This window comes from Nuphar pumila, chromosome 12 (assembly GCF_984573655.1).
Source record: "Nuphar pumila chromosome 12, dmNupPumi1.hap1.1, whole genome shotgun sequence".
Taxonomy (NCBI): domain Eukaryota; kingdom Viridiplantae; phylum Streptophyta; class Magnoliopsida; order Nymphaeales; family Nymphaeaceae; genus Nuphar; species Nuphar pumila.
Genome location: NC_143260.1, coordinates 22,454,230 through 22,466,174, shown reverse-complemented (window position 1 = coordinate 22,466,174; position 11,945 = coordinate 22,454,230). Strand labels below are relative to the sequence as shown.

Here is an 11,945-nt window from a genome sequence, read left to right as displayed (position 1 = left end):
CTGAGATCCTTTCTTGGATCTAGTCACCTCTATGCCTAGAAAGTATTTAGAATATCGAGATCCTTTATTCTAAAAACCGAGTTAAGAAAAATTTTCAACGACCTAAGGTCCCTTCCCGATTTTCCAAAAGATTTTGAAAAGACTTCAGAAAAATCATCATTGTTTGAAAAGGTTATTGGATCCCGCATGTAACACCCCTAATTTTTATAGACCTTTTAATATTTCAATTAATCAAATGCATATAATTTCTATAGACCTTGTTTTGATAATTGAATGATTTATAGGTTCATTATAAAGTTTGGATTGTTCATTCAATTGAAATTGGATTCGGATATGATCAATCGTGTTTTAGGGACATAACCATCATTATCGCCAAAGATGTAGGGCAATTGAGACAAAGGATTTGCTTGGTCTTTCTATGAAAGACAAAAGACATTTTTGTCCTGAGGATATGAATGAGATTTTATTAGCAGACTTCTGAGAATTCATCTTGAGCTTATATTTTCTTGAGTGTTCGACGGTGAATCAAGGTGGGCACTTGACTAAGATATCATCTCCATAGATTTTTAGACAATCATGGATATGGTCATAAAAGATAACAAAATTTAGAGGCCTTTTCAAAATAAAAGGCCGGTGGCCTCAAATCTAAAAGAGGCCAGTCGGCCCTGATTTCAACCATGGTGAACTTGATAATGTCATTACTTTCTTGTTCCTTTCAGCACGTATGTGCACACCTGCACATATGCACACACACAAAAAAACCATAATTGGATTGTTGCATCAAGGAATGATCAAGGATAATGAGTTACCATTGTTTAGTTATTTGAAAAAATAGCACTTTTAACGTACATTGCAATCAAGAATTAGTTGATCTCTCTCTCTCTCTCTGGGTGCCAATCAGGCAGGCTGCTATGATTTGGACAGCCCAGGTTGTGTGCAAGTAAGCTCTAAGATTCGATTTGGATCAAGACTTAAATCTTCCATCTATGCAGGAAACCAAAGTTGCATTCGCATTATATTTTTCAAGGTAAGTCTTTTCCATATTTTTTCATCACTCATCTTTTTTCATCTTTTCAAAACCTACTTCTAATGAAACATTTCTTTCCTAACGTAACAAATGAGATTCCACCAAGTATTCCACATGTCACCCTTGCTCAATGCACTCAATGCCATCTTAGTACAGCTCATGTGCATGCCATGACCTTTGCTTGCATGACCCAATCATGAGGAAATATGCAGCACCTCTTGTGATTTAGAGGTGCTGCATATTTAATTTCTACGTTGTATCCTCAATTCCCTTTACCCATATGAGAAAATTGGCAAGGTGAAAACCCTTATCATTTCTATATACAGTTTTTGGTAATCCAAGGGAGCATGGCTTTAAAAGGGCACGTTTTGAGGTAGAAACGTAATAGGAAAAGTGAAGGTAGGAAAAATTTTACAATTTTTCTTTTTGTCACAAACAAGAGAATTTTTTCTAAGTCTGAATTTTTTATAAGAAAAATTCCTCCACCTAGGGAGGGTGGAGGAATTTTTCCTATCAAAATCTTTTTGAGTCAAGGCAAAGCCCTCACTCTTCCTACGGGAGGGACACAATGTTGCATCTGTCCTCTACTTTCTTCCTCCACCAGCGGCGAAGCCAGAAGTTTTTCGTTGGGTGGGCAGACTTCGGGTCTCGGGGACAATGCTATGGTCTTGAAGGACTATCCATTTATTCGGACCAGTGGCAGAGCCAGAAATCTTTTGCTGGAGGAACAGAGAGATAAAACTTAAATAAGCCTTTAAATTAAAATAACAATTGTTACAAATACATACAACTAAATTTATGAACATAATAAGATAAAACCTTAAATTGTACTTTTAAAATAAAAATTATTCACTTAAGAAATACAAACAACTAAATTCATGAAAATTTTACAATTGGCATCTTCTATTTTTTATATTTTGAAAACAATTCATAATTGCATTATCATTGATGGTATCAAATGTCTCATTCTCTATGTAAGCAACCAAAGCATCATTGATACACTCATCTTCCATTCTATTGCGTAGACGGCTTTTGATATTGTTCTTAGCTGAAAATGCTCTTTCAACACTTCTTGTTGTAACTGGCAAAGTTAATACCAACTTAATCAATAGATACACATGAGAAAATACAATGTGCTTTTGAGTTGCTACCATCATCTCTGCTAGCTCTGTTAAAGATTTTAAACTTGAAAACTGATCACTGTTTTGCATTTCTGCAATATATATATCTAGTTGATTTTCAAGTTTAAAACTATTTGTTCAATAGTGTTAACATGAAAGGCTATATGTGAATGAGATCCTTACCTTTTCAAGCATCATAGTGTTAACATGATGCAGGATTGATAAGGATTTAAAATAAAGTAACAAGGAATTAGAAGATGTTTCAGTATGTGCATATAAATATCTTGAATAGTCATTATTACCAGATCTAACAGGCATCATATGGTGGTCCTATGGTTAGAAACTGGTCTAGAAGAAAAGCCATGTAACCAAGAGTCCAAGACGTATCATTCTCTTGTCCCAAATGTTTCCCCGACAATATATTGACGTATCATTATGTGGCAGAACAATAAAATACACTATGCTCTAGACAAGAGAAACCATTCATTAAAAACTGTTTAATCAGGAAGGTACCTTGAGCCCAAGTCCCATATCAATATTTCGAGCTTCAGTTATTTCTGGTATTTTATCTGTAATTGACAAAGGGTATCCGAGCACTTGCATGACTTGGGGCCTACTTTCATAGTCCCAAATGTTTCCCCGAAACCTGTGCATCTCTGGCGGAACACAAGCCCTAAAAAGTCTTGGGTGTGCAAAGAGTGCATCTTCTGGCGGCTGGAAAAAGGAAGTGATGGGGTTAGTTGGAATATTCAAACAACTGCAAATCAATGAATAAATAAAGAGAAGTTTACAAAGCTTCTGTTAGAAAAAGGAAGAAAAACTTCTTCACCTTGTATATATGCAACAATGTCTTGCCAGCTAAGCTTTCTGTCTTCAAATTCAGCAGAGACATAATCAACATCTTCAAGTTGCCTCCTTAGTTTAGGTTGACATCTCATCTTCCGGGTCCATTCCAAATGCCTCAAAGAGAACACGATATACTTCCAGCATTCCAAAACATAAATAAATTGCACCAAATAAGGCCCAAAATATTTTCCTAGATCACCATTTGATGAATACATGAAAATTTTGTTACTGAAACTTCGTTTGAGATAGGTTGCAGGAATATTAAAGGTCGTCTTAATAATTCTGATTTCTGACCATTTTTGTGAGATCCCATTTCGATGACTTCCAATACTCAGGACCTCAGGCAGACAAGTGGCAGCTAAATACAAATACTAGGATGTTGGTAATAGCCATTTTATATATCGCACTGCTGAATTGTTGGTATTGGATATTTTATATACTGATCTTTGTTTTATACAAGCTACAAAAAGATCACGGTTGTCTCACCAACAAACTTAGCCTTGGAACTTAAATTAATAGAACATGCTCATTTTATCAACTGAGGCAGTTAGCTGGCTAAGTAGCCAAACTTTAGCACTTACTAAGTTTACAAAACTGCCAGGTTTATCTAACTCCTAGTAATAATTTTTAGAACATGATTGTTCAATAGAACACAAAACAATTTGAAACTGGCATGAAAATTCTCGGAAAAAAGAAGATATGGAGATTTCTATGGGATACCTTCTTGGACAATTGCCACTAAATGAACAATACAACCATCCCAAATAATTCAAATCAACAACCAAGAGCACCAAACACTCAGAAAACAAGTAAATGAAAGTCTAAGATAAAAACATTTTAAGTGAAACGTGATTACATGAAAACACTCTAAAACAAACAACTACCAGAATTTAGAGAGAGAAAGAGAGAGTTACTTGACCAGTGGAGTTACTTGACTGGTGGATCCTTCGCCTTCCTGATGAGCTTATCCATGTCATCATAAGGAAACACCAAATTATGTAAGCTCGCAGCTTTGATCCACTTGGGCAAGTGCCTCTTCCCAATCAAACCGTACACTCGCTCCCGCATAGGCCCCGGCGACTCCTTGGGATACCTTTGCAAGAAGAACTCGATGAGTGTGAGCTCGAGCTCGAGCACGTACTGCCCCAAGAAACAGAGCCTCAAGTGCCCCGACCAGGCGTGCCTCGTCTTCGTCCGGTCGCAGGAAGGGTGCTGAAACGCCAAATACAAGAGGGCGTTGAATTGCTTTGAAGGACTAGAGTCATCCAAATTCTTGGAGGGTTCCACCGGGTACCCCAGCGCCTGCTTTGCTTCAAGGAGGTACTCATCCATCCATTGCTTATCGACATTGCTGAGAGAGGAAGAGGGTAGGCAGGAACTCAGGAGAGGGAAGGATTTGGAGTCTATCCCTAATTTTTTGAAATGTCCCGACTCTTGACTCGGTCGAGTTGCAGTATACTCGGGATTGGACACCGAGTCGAGTTGACTCGGTCGAGTCCCTAGTAGACTCGGTATCTAATTATGGGGTGGGCAACCACCCACCCATGCCCACCCCTAGCTCCGTCGTTGTCCTCCACGCAGTTGTCCACCTTCGTCCTCCATCCTCGTCTCTAGGTTTTTCTCTCTCTCTCATTTGTTGCTTCAGTATATTGGTGATGGTCTCATATCAAAGTCACCACTCTCAACAGACATTTCCCTTCTCAACAAAAATGAAGAGCATAAAGGGAAGGGAGGTGAAGGACAAGGAAAGAAAAATTGGAAAATGAATTTAGAGGAAGAAAATATCTAAATGGATCATTTGGCTTCTTGATTGATAATGCAAGATGTGGTTTAGATCGATCCACCTCTATTTCTTTGTTTCACTCAAAAAGAGAGTAAAAAAGAGGGGAAAACCTTACCACCATGACTATATACCACTACTAACTCACTACAACCTACCCACCACCATACCACAAGGCCTACCATGATCACCTCAGTGTAGTCGATATTTTTCTCATACTTTTTCTGTTTGTTTCTCATGATACACAAACAAGCAAAAAAAAAATCTTTTGAAAAACTTCTCAAAAGAAAGGGGATCCAAGGAGCGCTTAAGTGACCGACTATGTGACACAACCAATCACATGAAACCATTCCATGTAGGGCCTGCAAATCTGGTTGTTGTGGGCCCAATGCAATGATGTCATGTGATTGGCTATTGTCACGTAGTTAGGTTGTTAAGTGCTCCCTGGATACCAAAGGAGGGGGCAGCCACTACGTGGTAGTTAGTGGTTGGTACCGGTCGCCGAATCTGCTCTTTGAATTCCATGGAGTGCTATATCATTGTGTTATTTTATGAACCTTAGGAAACCTGACGTTGTATGACTCTAATTTTTAATCATGAACCGATGGGATATTGGCCTTGTTCACTGTTTAGGTACGTGAACTATTGGGCCAATGCAACAGAGTTTGGAGGTGAGGTTTTGAACTCTAATCCAGGAGGGCATCACACCACAACTCAAATGGGGAATGATCAATCTGCATAAATGTTTGATCGGCAAAGCCTGTTTGATCGCGAATTTTAACTACATAAATGGCAAACACAGAAAAGCCTTGCTTAATGATAACATAGTGGGGATTATCACTAATTCAAACTACTGCGATTATGTTTTTTTGAAGCGGCATGCGTTCATTGGTGGATCAGGTTATGGCCCAAATTTCCCTTGAAGATCTGAAAACTGCATCTTTTTTAATTGTTTATTTTTGGTTCTTTGGTGAAGTATATTGAAGAGCAACCTTGCTTTCATATTTGAATGAAGTCCGAGTAAAGTTTTTTTTTTTTTGCCTTTTTATTTTGGCAGAAATCAAGTTTTTTAGTTCATTGTCAGTTTGCTAGTAACATATGTACTTCATAGAGACATGCAATGATTAAACAAAGAAAATGAACTACAAATGCAGAGATAAGAGGGAAAATTGACTATACTTGGATTATGGATGAACACCTTTAAATAGGAATTGAGATAGCCTAGGATCTTTCTTGATTAGTATTATCCTTTCTAAAGAAAAAGAGAAAGAATCTCAACCATTTCACCTAATTCTATCGATAACAAGTAAGTTGGTTGTTTTTGCTGAATTATTAAGATATGCATGCCATTTGGATAAAAGTTTGAATAATGGGTTTTATATCTAACAGGTAGTTAGCAGAAGCTTGCTTCGTAAAACAGTGTATTGTCATGCTTCTAAAAAAAAAGAATAACTTACACGAAGGAATGCACACGAGTAGTGATGGAAGAACGTTCTCATGGAGTTTTTCAGCCGGACCCCAACGGTGAAGAGAAGCATGATGCCCGACATTCATCCCCAACATCAGGCTCCACGCTCTTGGGCCAATATTGTGGAGGGTACCCCTTCTTAAGGATCGTCACCAAAAGCATCAATGGTGCAAAGTGGAGATTCATATCGCTTGGAGATTTCCACCGCGCGTCATGATGAGATGATGGCTCCATTTAAATGGACACATTTGGATGGATTCTGAGGAGACAGCCCCCGAAAGCATCTAGAATATCAATTTGCTTTTCAATCTATGTGATCCTTATGGAATATCATAAACCCAATAAAGTCCATCTACATGCATCAAGGATTGTTTCTCATCAAGTTGCATAATGCAAAAGATATGAATTGTGTTTTATATGGTGGGCCATGGAAGATAACAGGGTGAACTTTGGTTGCCCATCAATGGGAGCCGGGGATGGAGTTGAAATTAAAGGCGACAAACTGGGTCCCTCTATGGATCCATTTACCTGGTTTGTCGATGGAATGTTGGACACCTGATGTCTTTGAAGGCATAGCGCAGTTCTTGCAGGGCTCCTTCCTTGAAGTTGATGGCTTCACTCGGGCAATGGAGCGAGGGACCATTACCAGGATTTGTGTCATTGTTCCAGTAAATGTCGCTCCTAAATCATCGATTGAAATAGCGATTGTGAATCGCTGGAGCTTCCAGCAAGAAATTATTTATGAATAAAAGATTCAGTAACATGTCTGTTGAGGGAGACAACAAACCAAGTTCTCAAGGAGTCGTCTTCTGAGGATGACTGGCTTCAAGTTAAAATTCATCGACGATCTAGACTGACCCTGGCTCAAAGCCAACAGGGCACTCGTGCAAACCGCTTTGCGATATTATCAGACGCTGAGAAAGATGGAGGCCAACCTCTTGATGCCCAATTCAGATCCTCCACTGAAGGAGATAGGTACCCTTTAAAACCACAGTAACACTATGGAGGTTGAACCTTCTTCGTCAATCATCTAGAGATCCTTGAACTCGATGGAGCCCCAGAATGTGAAGGTTATGATCTCCCTTTGTCGGTTTCCCTTGACCTTCCAGCTTGAGAAAGTGTAGCCTATGGAATCAGGATCTTTTTCTAATTTTATGGTCCACGCCAGCAACCTTCAATGGCCGGAAAAGCGGAGCTCACCAAAAACATGATCTGAGGGTATGCTTGATTAGTTGCCTAATTAACTACCCACACCTCCCCTCCCCGCAATTTCGGGTCCAGATAGCTTTCCAGGATCGTGGGTCGGCCATCTTAGACCAGGCGCCATCTAACGTGGACATTCCTGCCATGTCTATAGGTCCACAATTGCAGGCTGGTTCCACGCAAGGAGAACCTCTAAAACAGAACCCCTCTATTTCACAGGCCTTCTCATTTTCTAAAAAAAAAATGGTATCAGAAGGAGAATACTTCTCCAGTGGGCATGGATTCAAACTCTAAAACCGGTATGCATACCTCCTCACAATTACATCGTCATCACAAGGCGGATACCTTCGACAAATTATCGAAGAGTGGCTTCGGTGAACAGGGTATGACTAGCAAACTGGTCTATTCTGAATGTCTTCAGGAACGTCGTTCGGTGGGTACATGTTCCTTATTCAGGCCTCAGAATTTCAATAAGAGTGCATCAGTGGTTGACGCAGAACGTGAACAGCATGACATCGCTCTGTCAGAGGGAAAGGAATGGGCTAGCCCAAATTCTAGCGAGAATGGTGTTCTCAAAAATCGATAAGCCATGGTCTGATATGAGTTTAGATTGGACTCCCCCATTATAAATAACTTTGTAATTTAGTTTTACTTTAATAAACTTGTAGGGGTCTGCCTAACCCTAGCTTTCTCCTTAAAAAAAAATAAGATAACTTGCTTCTCCTAATATGCAGGTGAACTTGTATGATATTGTACCATGTTAAAATAAAACACTTCACCTTAATCATTTATTCCTCGTTCATTCCTTGCTTTATGCTCAAGCATCACTCACCCTCTTTTTATACTATTCCTCTTTCTCTTTCATGAGGAATGGAGAAAATCACTTTAAAGTAAGAAACTTGGGTCTTTATCAACAACTTCGATTAATATGTCAATTAATTGGGAGAAGGGTCTGTTATTTAGGCCCAGCCCAAGAAGTGTATGCACCAAGGTGATCTACTTTCACCCCTCCTCTTCACTATGACAATAGAGGTTTTCTCAGATATGCTTTCATCAGTAGAAGCGCATGAAGTATTGCAAGGTTGTAGAATCTCTTATAGTGTCATAATATCCTACCTCTTATTTGCTGATAATTGTTTTGGTGTTTGGGAAAGCGTCAGAGCAAAACATATGGTCTCTATAGGTTATTCTTAGATGTTTTGCAAAGATCTCAGTGTTGCACATGAATGGGAGTGAGAAGCAGCTGCTCCTGAATGACCCATCCATTGAGTTGCAACAGTTGGCCTCAAAACATTTTTTATTATGAAGTTGACTCCTTATCGATGAAGTATCTGAGTTTGCCTTTGTACTTGGGTGTATCAAGGTAGCTATATTGGGGCACTATGAAAGACCACATTAGGAAGAAGACCTAGGCATGTGCCACATGTTTGTTGTCAAGAGTAGGTAATATTAATTTGGTAAGAGTCAATATATTTCTTGTCGTGTTGCACTTTTCGCAACTTTTTAGGTTGCCAAAGAAGGTTGAAAAATGATTAATCACTATCTTCCAAAAATTCATATGGTCAAGCAAATTCAAGGGTACTATCACCTCTCTAGCGTGTTGGTCGACCATCTCTCAACAGCTTGATCTAGGGTGATTGGGGATTCACAACCTTCATTAGTTTAATAATATGCTTTAGCAAAATGGTTATGATGAATATGTAAGAAAGAGGGCAAGATTATAGTTATCTTTTAGGAAAAAAATATGCCCTAATTGGGTAGCCTTAGAGTTGGTTGAAAAAATAGAAATGGAAGAGGCTCAGTGATATGGAAGGGATGGATAATGGTCATTCATGATTTTCATGAGACAATTAGGGTGGTCATGGGGGATTGTAGCAAACACAATGTTTTGGCAGGACTTATTGGTGGGGAAATTGCAGTCTTAGAGAAACCTTCCCAAACCTTATATGAGGCAGCAAGAGGTAAGTTTTTGCAGGTCTCACAGGTATGGTCGGCCATGGAAAGGACATGACAGATTGTTTTGCGAAGGGACCCAAATGATTTGGTGTTTCAATAGTGGTCGACCCTTACGAACTAGCTGTCACACCTCTCGCTTCAGCATCATGATGATGATGGTCTTTTTACCTCTTCTCTTTACAGGTCCTTGGGGAACCCAACAGCTCAATGCCTTCCAAAGAAGGCACTTTGGGGTAGGTGTCGCCCTCTAAGGGGATCTCTAATCAATTGGCAGGTATTGCAAGGGAATGTTAACATGAAAATTAGACTTAAGCGTCGGAGAATTCACCTTGCAAGCATGTGTGTGCTATGTTGGTGCAAAGAGGAATCACCCTTACACCTGTTTTGGATGCGTACCTTTATGTGCAACAAGTTGTACTAAGCTTGGGCTGACTTAGACCTCTCTTGGGACAACTTCGACTTGGGGTGTTCTGATTGGATCACAACTAGAAATTTGTTTTGGAGAGTTTGGTCACTTACAGTATGGAAGCTTCTGTGGAACGAGTGAAACCAGTGTATATTCAGGGGTCTGAATAGCGACCCTGCAGCCCTTCTAGATCAGCTGAGATAGGAAGTAACAAAGAATATGAGGAAATGGCCTCTCTGTTCGGTGGATTGGATTGGGAGGAATAGGGTGATCATCCACTGAAGGTGAACACCATGATCAGTTCACGTTCTATTCTTTGTTTCATTTTGTTTTACTGTGTGCTGCTCTGTTTCTTACTTTGTTTTCTACTATACCCTGTTTACTAAGGCATGGGCTATTCGGTTGTGCTCTTTTTGTAATGCTGTTATAGTGGCTATGAATCTGTGATATCTCATCACCCTTGAACACCAATTTTGTTCGATATTCACTTTTGCTAATCAATAATATATTTTTCTTTGAAAAAAAAGAAACTTGGTGGTTTTGAACTGTGTGAGCTACGAGGATGTAAAACCGTAGTGCACTCCTTGCCGGCTATCAGGGAGTCACTTTACTTACGCTAGTATGCAAGAAGCTAACACCTGTAGGATTTGAACCTAGGCCGACCATCTCACTATGCCAAACCTTGTTGGGGGCAACAACAAACTGTCTCTCTCTTAATCATGTAATATTTTTCATGAACCTTAATGTGCGATAATAGGTCATCATATATGGGCGAAGAAGCATATATAATTAGTAGGTTGTTGACTAGAAGAAAAAATGCTCTATATATACGATATCGGATCCTCCACAATGTAGAAATAGTTGTAAAAAATCACTTGGAACAAAAATCTGAACTCTATGTTTCTAGGGCATGATCAATCTTTCATGCCATCTGATTAGGGGAGATATCAAGGATCGTGGTTTAGTTAACTTTAAAACATTGAACCTGTGTGTTGTTTAGACTGAGGATACACCTAGAAGGCTAGCTAGAAGTTGTTTTCACCCCAAGTTGTGGTGAAAAGAACTTGAAGTCATAAAATAACATCTTACTGGAGCTAATTAATGACATGATCTTCAATGGTTTACATTTACATTGCTTCATGATTGAGATTCTAATGTTTAGAAAATAGCTTCTTTTGAACTTTAAGTCATAAAATAACATCTTACTCGAACTAAATGACATGATCTTCAATGGTTTACATTTACATCGCTTCATAATTAGGATTCTAATGGTCGGAATATAGTTTCTTTGTTGACAGCCCTTGTTATTGTGGTTGGTATTTCTTATTAGACGTAAATGACATAAGTGGTTTAGCTTTGCATTAGTTCATAAATTAAGATCCTGATTCATTAAGGAGCAATATGCATTTAATGACTGGAAAACAGTTTCAATTGTTCACAATCTCCTTGTTATGGTTGGTACGTGCAAGTGAACATTTTGAGGAACTCAAGTTCAAATCTGATCCAATCCCATTGATAGAAGGCACACCACTCAAGTTTGTCAGATTCTTGAAAAGTGGATGCCTTTTTAGCCTTTTCGAAAATGATCCCGCTTTACCATCTATAGAGATAAATTGGATTTTCAGAGTCACTACAAGGATGAGGGTCAATAGCGGCAATGAAAGGCTCCACTATTGCTCTCTTTGTTGCCGTTATAGATCTATAATGGTGACAAAAAGTGGCTGTTTAGTTTTGGTCTTTGTTGAGTAATAACGGCGAGAATTATAGGTTATCGTTACAGGATACATCCCAATAGCGGTAACTTAGCGTATAAAAGTGAAGACCCTATAACAACAACTAGCCTTTAACAGCGACTTCATAGTCGTCATTATAGGAACAACGAGAATTAAATTTTGTTATAGCCTATAACGGCAAGCATGAAGTCATTGTTATATGCTATAACGGTGACTTCATTGTCGCAGTTGTAGGCTATAACGGGTTTAAGACCTATAACAGCAACACATAAATGCCATCATGATAGCCCATAACAGTGACCTCATAGTCATTGTTATAGGCCTTAAACCTACAAAAATAAATTTTTATATTAGTTTTTAAAAAAATATTTACAGAATTTGCATATGAAACAATAACAATGCAAA

At 38.9% G+C, this 11,945-nt stretch overlaps 1 pseudogene; it reads right to left on the bottom strand.

Annotated features, from left to right (window-relative positions):
- Window positions 1-1,997: 1,997 nt before the first annotated feature.
- LOC149820289 (ribonuclease III domain-containing protein RNC1, chloroplastic-like) lies at window positions 1,998-6,903 on the bottom strand (annotated as a pseudogene).
- Between the last annotated feature and the right edge of the window lie 5,042 nt (window positions 6,904-11,945).